This window comes from Panthera uncia (assembly GCF_023721935.1).
Source record: "Panthera uncia isolate 11264 chromosome B3 unlocalized genomic scaffold, Puncia_PCG_1.0 HiC_scaffold_1, whole genome shotgun sequence".
NCBI classification, from domain to species: Eukaryota; Metazoa; Chordata; class Mammalia; order Carnivora; family Felidae; genus Panthera; species Panthera uncia.
The window spans coordinates 60,838,358-60,849,843 of NW_026057582.1; the positions used below are offsets into that span (position 1 = coordinate 60,838,358).

Consider the following 11,486-nt stretch of genomic DNA (forward strand, 5'->3'; position numbering starts at 1 on the left):
GTGAAGGTAATGCATTTGTTCACAGTAAACATCAGTAATTGGTGATAGAACAGTTTGTGTTTCTAGACTTAGAAAAGAAGTACTTTTTTTCAGCACTTTTTAAATTCTCTTTTTCATATTCTTTTTCAGACTAGCCTAGAAGTTCTAGCTTTCAGATTCAGTTAGCCAGATAATGTTGAGCAGATCTCACAAATTGGGATGTCAAGGAGTTGAATATAAGACTAACTAAAAGGAATAGATTATCAAAATAAGAAAGAAACATAAATCTACATCTTTTAGCATTCTCTCCCCATGTCTCCTTACCGTCTTCCCCTGGCAACCATTAATCTACTTTCCATCTCTATGAATCTGACTACTCTAGATGTTTTGTATAAATGGAATCATAAAATACGTGGTCTTTTGTGTTTGGCTTCCTTCATTTAACATAATGTTTTCAAGGTTTATCCATGTTTTAGTATTTAAGAGTACTTCATTCCTTTTTATGGCTGAATAGTAATTCAGTTGTAGGGATATACCACATTTTGTTCATCAGTTGGTGACATTTGGGTTGTTTCCACTTTTTGACTATGAGGAATAATTATGTACAAACATTTAATATGGTTTTGTTTTTAATTTTGGGTATATACTATTCCAGGAGTTGAATTGCTGGGTCATACAGTAATTCTGTATTTAACTTTTTGAGGAACTGCCAGACCATTTCCAAAGCAGCTGTATCATTTATATTCCATCACCAGTGTACAGACATTTCCCTGCATGTTTGTCAATGGTTGTTATTATCCATCTTTCTGAGTATAGCCATTGTAATGGATGGGAAGTGGTGTCTCATCGTGGTTGTTTTGTTTTTGTTTTTTTCCTTGGAGGCCGATCCAGTTTTTTATGGGAAACAAGCATTTCTTCAGTCTTATCTTCATACCACTCTGCTCTTTCAGTGTTAAGTGGGGCACGGGCAGATGGCGATTCCAAGGCATCTTGCAAAGTAGACAAGTCACCTTAGGGGCAAACTTTACCCATTCAAAAGTTTGTCTCACATTAGCAGTCAGAATTTGGGTGTCACCTTGAATCATTGTTTTCCTTACTCATTAAGGCATTCATTGTGGTTTTGATATACATTTCCATGATGGCTAATGATGTTGAGCATCTTTGCACGTGTTTATTGGCCATTTGTGTATCTTGTTTGGAGAAACGTCTATTCAAATCCTTTGCCTAATTTTAATTGAATTATGTTTCATTCTATAGTTGAGTTCTAGGAGTTACATATTCTGGATAGTAAGCAGTTATAAAATGTTTAATATGTAAGTATTTTCAGAAATCTGTAGATTGTCTTAATTTCTCTACAGTATTCTTTGAGGCAAAAAAAGTTGTGAGTTTTGATGAAGTCCAGTTTGTTTTTTCCCTTGTTGGTTGTGCTGTTGGTGTCATAAGTAAGAAATAATTGACTAGTTCAAGATCATGTTTCTTTTAAGAGTTTTATAATTTTTGTTTTACATTTAGGCTTTTGGTCCATTCTGAGTTAATTTTGTGTATGGTATGAGATAGTGATTCCACCTCATTCTTTTAAAAAAATTTTTTTTTAATGATTATTTCTTTTTTTTTAAATTTTTTTTTAACGTTTATTTATTTTTGAGACAGAGAGAGACAGAGCATGAACGGGGAGGGTCAGAGAGAGGGAGACACAGAATCTGAAACAGTCTCTAGGCTCTGAACTGTCAGCACAGAGCCCGACGCGGGGCTTGAACTCACAGACCGCGAGATCATGACCTGAGCCAAAGTCAGCCGCTCAGGCTGACTGAGCCACCCAGGTGCCCCTTTAATGATTATTTCTGAGACAGAGACAGAGCATGAGTCGGGGAGGGGCAGAGAGAGAGGGAGACACAGAATCCGAAGCAGGTTCCAGGCTCTGAGCTGTCAGCACAGAGCCCAACGTGGGGCTCGAACTCACAAACCGTGAGATTATGACCTGAGCCGAAGTCAGTTGCTCAACCGACTGAGCCACCCAGGCACTCCATCCACCTCGTTCTTTGGCACATATTTTTATCCCAGTTGAGTTGTCTTAATACCTGCGTTGAAAATCATTTGACCATTAGTGTAAGAGCTTATTTCTGGACTCTTAATTCTGTTGTATTCATCTCTATATCTATTGTCCCAATACCACACTGTTTTGATTACTGTAACTTTGTAGTAAGTTTAGAAATTTGAAAGCATCTGGTCTTTTTATTCTTTTTTTTTCTTTTTTTAAAAGTGAGGTATAATTGACCTATAACATTACATTAGTTTGAAGTATACAACATAATGGTTCAGTATTTGTATATATTGTGAAATGATCATCACAATGGGTCCAGTTAACATTCATCACCATATATGTGATTACAGACATTTTTTTTTCTTCTGGTGAGCACTTTTGAGATCTCCTCTTTTAGCAACTTTCAAATATACAATATGGTATTATTAGGAATAGTCACCATGCTATACATTACATCCCCGTGATGTATTTATTTTACAACTGGAAATTTGTAGCTTTTGATGTTCTTTTTCAGGATTGTTTTGATTATTCTGGGTTCCTTGTATTTTCCTATGGATTTTAGGATAAGGGTTTTTTTTTTTTAATGTTTATTTTTGAGAGAGAGAGAGAGAGAGAGAGAGAGACTGAGTGTGAATTCGAAAGGGACAGAGTGAGAGGGAGACACAAAATCCGAAGCAGCCTCCAAGCTCTGAGCTGTCAACACAGAGCCCCATGCAGGGCTAGAACTCATGAACCACGAGATTATGACCTGAGCTGAAGTCGGACACTCAGTTGACTGAGCCACCCAGGCACCCCTAGGATTAGTTTGTTAATTTCTGCAAAAAGCCACTTAACGATTTTGATAGAGGTTGCATCGAATCTTTAGATATATTTGAGAGAGTATTTCTATCTTAACAGTATTACTTCTTTGTCTATGACCAAGTAATGTTTTTCAGTTTGTTTAGGTCTTTATGATCTCTCAGCAATATTTCATAGTTTTAGTGTACAAATTTTACATTTATTCACAAATATTTTATTCTTTTCATGCTATTGTAAATGACATTGTTTTTTTATTTTCATTTATGGATTATTCATTGCTAGTGGATGGAAATTCAGTTGATTTGTATATTCATTTTGTATTCTGCAACCTAGTTGAACTTGTTTTTTAGCTCTTACAGTTGTGTGTGTGTGTGAGAGAGTAAATTCCTCAGGACTTTTTTTAAATATCCAAGATCATGTTATTTGTGAATAGAGATTAAGTGCTTCTTTTTTATAATATGCATGGCTTTTATTTCTTTTTCAGGTCTAATTTCTTTGGTTAGCACTCTCAGTACACTGTTGAGTAACAGTAGCAAAAGGGGAGGGACATCCTTGTCTTGTTCATGTGTTTAGAGGTGAAGTTTTTAGTCTTTCACCAATCAGTATGAAGTTAGCTGTGGATTTTTCATAGATGCCCTTTATCAGGGTGAGGAAATTACTTTCTATTCCTAAGTTTTTGAGTGTCTTTATCATGAAACGGTGTTGGATTTTGCCAAGCACTTTCTCTGTGTCTATTGAGACTATTATATGTGGGTTTTTATCTGTATATTGATATGATGTATTGCAATGACTGAGTTTTGGATTTGAACTGACCCTGCATTCTGGGATAAATCCCACTTGGTCATGGTGTATAGTACTTTTTATATTTTTCATACTCAGTTTTATAGTATTTTGTTAGGATTTTTGTGTCTGGATTGATAAGGAATATAGATCTGTAGTTTTTTTGATTGATTTTGGAATGAGAATAATAGTGGCCTCATAGAGTGAGTTGGAAAGTGTTCTCTCTTTTTTGAAAATGTTGACAGGATTCACCTATGAAGCCATTTGGTTCTGGGCTTTTCTTTCACATCAGTTTTATTAATAAGTCTTCTTTTTACTTCTTATAGATCTCAGATTTTCTCTTATTGGAGTCAGTTTTGGTACTTTATGTCTTTCTAAGAATTTGTCCATTTCTTATAGGTTATGTAATTTGCTAGCATATAGTTGCTCATAGTATTCCCTTATGATATTTTTAAATTCTGTACTGTTGGTAGTAATGTCCTTTTTTCCAGTCCAAATTAGTAATTTGAATCTTCTCTTTTTGTCGTGGACAGTCTGGCCAAAGGTTTGTCAATTTTGTTGATCTTTTCAAAGGATCAGTTTTGGTTTCATTGATGTTTCTGTGTGTGTGTGTGTGTGTGTGTGTGTGTGTGTGTGTGTGTATGTTCCTCTATCTCAAATATTCCCATTCTAGTTTTTATTATTTCTTTTCTTCTGCATGTTTTAGCATTAATTTGCTTTTACTTTTTAATATCTAGTTTCTTAAGGTGGAACATTACATTATTGATTTTTAGATCTTTACTTTCATTTAGACATTTAAAGCTGTAAATTTTCCATTTAGCGCTACTTTAGCTGAATGCCATAAATGTGTTTTCATTATATGTCAAAGTATTTTTTTCCCTATGGATTTGAATTAATCTAGAATCCTTTCATTTCAGCCTGATGGACTCCCTCCAATATTTTTTATAGGGTAGGTCTGCTAGGAATGAATTCTTAGTTTTTGTGTACCTGGGGATATCTTAATTTCTCCTTAATTAAGTTTTGGTAGATATTGAATTTTTGGTTGCCAGCCTTTTTCTTTGAGCTCTTTGACTATATCATCTCAGTGCCTTCTGGCCACCATTTTTTTTTAATGTTCATTTATTTATTTTGAGAGAGAGCAAGAGCAGGGGAAGGGCAAGGAGAGAGAGAGAGAGAGAGAGAGAGAGAGAGAGAGGGAGAAAATGAAAATCCTAAGCAAGCTCTGTGCTATCAGCAGGACCCCATCTCACAAACCATGAGATTATGACCTGAGCCGAAATCAAGATCTGGATGCTTAACTGACTGAGCCACCAAGTGCCCCTAGCCACCATGCTCTCTAATGAAAAATCAGATATTTTTGTTATTGGGCTTCCTTATTAAGTGATGTGTTGCTTTTTTCTTGGTGCTTTCAAGATTCTTTGTCTTTTGACAGTTTTGTTTTTTTTTTTATTTTTATTTATTTTTGGGACAGAGAGAGACAGAGCATGAACGGGGGAGGGGCAGAGAGAGAGGGAGACACAGAATCGGAAACAGGCTCCAGGCTCCGAGCCATCAGCCCAGAGCCCGATGCGGGGCTCGAACTCACGGACCGCGAGATCGTGACCTGGCTGAAGTCGGACGCTTAACCGACTGCGCCACCCAGGCGCCCCTGTCTTTTGACAGTTTTGTTGTGATATGTCAGTTTTATGTGATATGGGTTTCTTTGAGTTTATTCCCCTTGGATTTTATTGAGTTTCTTGAATATGCACACAGATGTTTTTAGTCAAATTCAGGAAGTTTTCAGCTGTTATTTCTTGAAATAATAATGATTTGTTTCTTTTTTCTCTGCTCTGGGTCTCCTATTATACGCACATTGGCATGTTTGATGGTGAGCCACAAGGCTCTGAGGCTCTGTTCATTTTTCTTCATTATTTTTTCATACTCTTCCTCAGACTGGATAGTCAACTAACCTGTCTTTGGCTTAGCTAACTTTTTATTTTGACGATTCAGATGTTTTTCATTTTGTCTCTCTCCCTTTTTTTTCTTCATTTGTTTTGTTTTTTAAATTCCAAATGAGTGAAATCATAAGATATTTGTCTTTTTCTGACTGGTTTATTTCACTTAGCATTATATTGTCTAGATCTATCTGTTGTTGCGAATGACAAGATTTCATTTTTTATGGCTGAATGATATTCCATTGTGTGTATATGGTGTGTATATATATATGTGTGTGTGTGTGTTGTGTGTGTACATATATGTACACATATATGTGCATACATATCACACACACACACACCCCACATCTTCTTTATCGATTCATCTATTGATGGACACTTGGGCTTCTTCCATAGTTTGGCTATTGTAAATAATACTGCATAAACATAGGGTGCATGTATCCCTTTGAATTAGTGTTTTTGTTCTTTTTGGGTAAATACCCAGTAGTGTGATAACTGGATCATAGGGTAGTTCTATTTTTTTAATTTTTTGAGCAACCTCCATACTGTATTTCGCAGAGGCTGCATCAGTTTGCATTCCCACCAACAGTGCACAAGGTTCCTTTTTCTCCACATACTTGCCAACACTTACTGTTTAAGTTTTTGATTTTAGCCATTCACACAGGCATGAGGTGATATCGCCTTGTTTTGATTTGCATTTCCCTGATGATAAGTGATGTTGAGCATCTTTGCATGTGACTATCTGTATGTCTTTGGAGAAATATCAGTTCATATCTTTTGCCAATTTTTCAACTGGGTTATTTGTTTTTTTTGGTGTTGAGTTGTATAGCTTCTTCATACATTTTGGACACTAACCATTTATTGAATATGCCATTTGCAAATATCTTCTTCCATTCAATAGGTTGTCTTTGAGTTTTGTTGATTGTTTTCTTTGCTGTTCAGAAGGGTTTTTTTTTTTTTTTTTGATGTAGTCCAAATAGTTTATTTTTGCTTTAGTTTCCCTTGCCTCAGGAGACACATCTAGAAAGATGTTGCTATGACCAATGTCAGAGACATTACTGCCTGTGCCTCTTCAAGGATTTTTATACTTTCAGGTCTCATATTTAGATTCTTAATCCATTTTGAGTTTGTTTTTGTATATGGTGTAATAAAGTAGTCCAGTTTCATTCTTTTGCAAGTAGCTGTCCAGTTTTCCCAACACCATTTGTTGAAAAGACTTTTTCCTATTGCATATTCTTTTCTCTTTATCGAAGGTTAATTGACCATATAATTCTGGGTTTATTTTTGGGCTTTATATTCTGTTTCTTTGATCTGTGTGTCTTTTTTTTTTTTTCTTTTTTTGCTAGTACCATACTCTTTTGGTCTCTACAGGTTTGTAATATAACTCGAAGTTTGGAATTGTGATACCTCCAGTTTTTTTTTTTTTTTCAAGATTTCTTTGACTATTCAGGGTCTTTTGTGGTTCCATACAAGTTTTAGGATTGTTTGTTCTAGTTCTGTGAAAAATGCTGTTGGCATTTTGATAGGGAATGCGTGAAATATGTAGATTACTTTGAGTAGTATAGACATTTTAACAATGTTTATTCTTCCAACCTATGATTATGGTATGTCTTTCTGTTTCTTTGTGTTATCTTCAATCTCTTTCCTCAGTGTTTTATAGTTTTCGGAGTGCAGGTCTTTAACCTCTTTGGTTACACTTTTTCCTAGGTATCATCTTGTTCTTGGTGCAGTGTAAATGGGATTGTTTTCTTAATTTTTCTGCTACTTCATTATTAGTTAATGGAAATGCAGTGGATTTCTGTATATTGATTTTATATTCTGTGACCTTACTGAATTCATATATCAATTCCAGTAGGTTATTTGTGGAGTCTTTAGGGTGTCATATATGTAGTATCATGTTTTCTGCAAGTAGTGAAAGTTTTACTTTTTCCTTATCAATTTGGATGCCTTTTATTTCTTTTTGTTGTCTGATTTCTGTGGCTAGGATTTCCAGTACTGTGTTGAATAAAAGTCGTTAGTGCAGACATCCTTGTCTTCTTCCTGACCTTAGGGAGAAAGCTCTTAGTTTTCCCCCATAGAGTATGATGTTAGCTGTGCGTTTTTCATATAAGGACTTTATTATGTTGAGGTTCCCTCTAAACTTGCTTTGTTGTTTTTTTTTTTCCACGAATGGATGTTGCACTTTGTCAAATGCTTTTTTGTGTCTATTGAAATGACATATAGTTTTTATCCTTATTGATATGGTGTATCATGTTGATTGATTTACAAATATTGAACATCCTTGCATCCCAGGAAAAAAATCCCACTTGATCGTGGTGAATGATTTTTTTTTAATGCATTGTGTATTTGCTGTGCTTATTTAAATTCTTTAGACATGGTTTCCTTTGTTATTTTAATCATACTTAAATAGTTGGTGGCATCTATTAAATCTAATTTTTGTGCTTCTGCAGGGAGAGTTTCTGTTAACTTTAATTTGTCCTTTATATGGCACATACTTTGTTTTTTTGTGTGTCTTGCAATTTTTGTTGATATCTTGATATTTATTTACTTAAAAAATTTTTAACGTTTATTCATTTTTGAGAGACAGAGAGAGAGCATGAGCGGGGAAGGGGCAGAGAGAAGGAGACACAAAATCCGAAGCAGGCTCCAAGCTCTGAGCTGTCAGCACAGAGCTGGGTACGGGGCTCTAACTCACAAACTGTGAGATCCTCAAAGTCAGACACTCAATCGACTGAGCCACTCAGGTGCCTTGATATCTTGATATTTTAAATAATGTAGCAACTCTGGCAACCAGTTTCTGCTTCCTTCCCAGGGGTTGTTGTTATTTCTGTTTGTTTGTTGTTGCTGTGAGTTTCTGTAATGACTTTACTGAACTAACTCTCTGCAGTCTGTTTTTTTCCTTCTACATGACCAGAACTTTGCTTGTTTATCTTCATGGTCTGCTAATGATTGAATAGAGACTTCATATAAGCCTGGATCAGTAAGTCTTCTAGTCTTTGCCAAAGGGTTCTGTGTGTGTATCGGGGACACGATCAGTATTAACCAGACAGTTTACAATTCTGTTTTAGTTTTCACATCCTTCTTGTGTAGAATCTGAAGGTCAGCCAGAGATGAAAACCTAGGTCTTTTTCTAGTCTTTCCAGAGCATGCTTGCAGCCTTATGCATACAGATGGCCTTGTGTATTCCCATTAAATTGTCTGAGATTTTCAACGTTCCCTGTGGATAGTTCATTCCCTAGCTTTTCTTTTTAAGGTTTTTGTTTTCAGGGGTGTGTGTGTGTGTGTGTGTGTGTGTGTGTGTGTGTGTGTGTGTGCACCTGGTTTTTATTTATTATTATCTTTTTTTATTGGTTAGCTTGTTATTTGCCTCATCAGTGATTACTGCCTCAGGCTGCTGTGTTATTAAACAGTTGCCACTGATTGTTTTCAACAGATGTTCCCAGGGAAGAGGCTGTTGGATTGTGTGGACTCTGAGTTAAGTCAAATAAGGACAGTTTTTGCAAGTGGGATTGTCCAGGGAAAAGCTAGATAAGTCAAATACTGATAATTGTCTTAAGTTGAGGGTTTGAAAAGGCTCCTGTCCTGTTCTGACTCCTCCAGGGACTGATTAGGGTATTGGTTCTTGACTGTGATTGTGGGCTATTGCTTTTCAAGGCTGTTATGGAGGGGGGGAGAGAAGGATGGGAATAGGGTAAGTTTGAGATGCTGCTAAGCTCACTGTTCTTATTAAGATTTATCCATTATCCTTGAACAAATGTTCCTGGTTGTTAATAATCCTCTGGTTAATTTCTAGGTTTCTAAAAATGTTAATTTTTTACTGTTTTTGGTTTTCATTGCTTTTATGGAGAAGATTTTTGAATTGCCTTCTTCCACCAACTCAATGATATTACTTCTAACCTTTTAACTTTTTAATTTCTATACTTTTAATTTTTATTTCTTATTGAAATATACTTGACATGCAATATTATTACTAGTTTCGGGTGTTCAACATAGTGTTTTGACAATTACATGTGTTATAAAATGCTCACCATGATCGGTATAATTATCATCTGTCACTGTACAAAGTTATCACAATGTTACTGACTATATTCCCTGTACTGTACTTTTCATCCTAGTGACTTATTTATTTTATGACTGGAAGTTTATACTTCTTTATCCCCTTCACCTATTTTTGCCCATTGCTCCCATTTCCCTCCCCTTTGCCAACCACCAGTTCTCTGTATTTGATAGTCTATTTCTGTTTGTTTGTTTAAAATAGAAGTTCTTATTAACATTTTTCCATTTCATAAAAATGTTTTTTTAATGAATATTTTTAGTGGTTATCTATTTAATTGTATGGATGTAAATTTATTTTGTGACATTATTTACTGTGTAGTGGGTAATAGACAAGGTAGTGAGTAGTTCAGAATGAAAAAAAAAATAGTGCTAGTATGTCATCTGAATGAGCCTGGGATTTATCTTGTTTGCATTGGAAAGCCCTGGAAGCAGATCAATGATACAGTTAAATTATTCTGGTAGTAATATTTGGAGGATGGATAAAAAGGCGAGAATGGCGTGAGAGCTAGTAGATAAGAGACTAATAAAATTCAGGCAAGAGACCACAAGGTATGAAACTAAATGATGGGGGGTGGTGGGCAGTAGGGAACGGAGAGAAAGAAATGTATTGCAGAAGTATTTAGGAAGGTAAACTTGGCAAGGAAATGAATTATTTGTTGAGGGATGGGGGGGGGGGGGGGGGGGATGGTGGACAGAACCCAAAAGAGAGGGGAATGAGTCTGAAAGTGAATGCCAGCCTTCAGAGATAGGTGGTACTACCAACTTCTCTTTGAAGGCTGAAATTCATTTCAAACTCATTCAAAAGCTAGAGAAGGTGAAGGAAGGTGGATTCATTTGGGGGGCAAGTTGAGTGAGAGGTATCTGTGGAAGATGTAATTGGATAGGTAATGTATAAGACTCATACTCAAGAGAGGGTGTGAAATAGCAGCTATGGCTTTGAGAGGTATTTTTGTATGTAGATAGAGTTCAAGTTGCAGTATTTAATGAAGGTGGAAGAGGACATATTCCTCATAGACCTCAACATTTAAAGGGAGGGTACAGAGGAAGAGAAGTTCATAATGGAGATGGAAAAAGAGGAAAAAAGAAAATGGAATGCTCACCCCCTTTACTGAGCACATCAAAGTTTTAATTAATCAGTGTTGCTAACATTTTCCCAATGATTTTTCTTACACTTTTCCTTTAGCACTCAGTGTTCTATTTAGCCATAAATTTTAATATCACAGCCATTTACCTGTCTTGCAAAGTGGCATGGAATAAGACATAGAGTTTTACCTTACACTTAGACCAACTTGGTTTTGTTTTGGCTTTCTTGAATCTTTTTAGTTTAGTTTTTATCTTTTATAAACTAAGTGAAGAGTAAAATGAAGCTAATAGGACTTATCCTTTAAAGTTTAAAGGATAAAAGTTTAAAGTTCCTATGAGAATTCAGAAAACTGAAAGAAAAGTGTTTAGCTCAATCCTTAGAAAACAGTAATGCTCAATAAATATTATCTTCTTTACTCCCCATCTTCACAAATGTATCAGAATTCTTTTCCTTCTTTGCTATATGTTATGAGGAAAGCAACTTGTACTGATTTACATGAATAGTGTTTAACTGCTTACACTAGGTGTTGGAATGCTTTGCTTGCACAAATGAATTTAATGAGTGAAATTTTAGGTATTGTGATGAAGTTAGGGAGGATATAATTAGCCAATGTAAGGAGAGATACTTTAGGGCAGTGTGCATATGAGTGGACTAAATCCTCTTAATTCTTGGTATCTTTTATTATTTACCAGTTCTGAAACTTCAGATAATCCACCTCAGCCTCTGTGTAACTTTCTTTTTTTTTTTTTTTAATTTTTTTTAATGTTTATTTTTGAGAGAGAGAGAGAGAGAGAGAACACGAGTGGGGGAGGGC

General features: G+C 35.5%; 1 protein-coding gene and 1 non-coding gene across 4 annotated transcripts in view; one reads left to right on the forward strand and one right to left on the reverse strand.

Annotated features, from left to right (window-relative positions):
• The window catches only part of RALGAPA1 (Ral GTPase activating protein catalytic subunit alpha 1), a 270,966-nt gene that overhangs the window by 25,994 nt on the left and 233,486 nt on the right, over positions 1-11,486 (forward strand). The gene's annotated exons all lie outside the window — the stretch shown is intronic.
• LOC125910661 (U12 minor spliceosomal RNA) lies at positions 944-1,088 on the reverse strand. The gene has a single exon (XR_007454142.1). It is a non-coding gene; the product is annotated as a U12 minor spliceosomal RNA (small nuclear RNA).